The following is a 343-nucleotide window of genomic DNA, read 5'->3' as shown; positions in this document are numbered from 1 at the left end:
ATCACGGTGGGGAAGTCCCGGTCCCCGCACAAGAAAATGGAGGTGAAGAATTGGTTAAAGAGGTGTGCTTTCTCCTCTGGCGCAACCACCAGATTGCCCAGCATATCTTGCAGGGGCCCCACGTTTCCCGGTGCCTTCTTCATCGTCCCTATATATTTGAAAAAGGACTTTTTATTATTTTTGATCTTGGATGCTAGTCCTAGCTCTACGTCCGCTTTAGCTTTCCTGACAGCCCCCCTACAGGCCCCAGCCGAGGAGATATACTACTCTTTGGAGATAGCACCCCCTTCCACCGGGTGTACACAATCAGGCATTCCCGGATGCCCTTGGTGAGCCAGGGGGG

Source organism: Gavialis gangeticus, unplaced genomic scaffold (genome assembly GCF_001723915.1).
Source record: "Gavialis gangeticus isolate Ggan-Ray unplaced genomic scaffold, GavGan_comp1, whole genome shotgun sequence".
Taxonomy (NCBI): domain Eukaryota; kingdom Metazoa; phylum Chordata; order Crocodylia; family Gavialidae; genus Gavialis; species Gavialis gangeticus.
Note: the sequence above shows the minus strand (reverse complement) of the source record.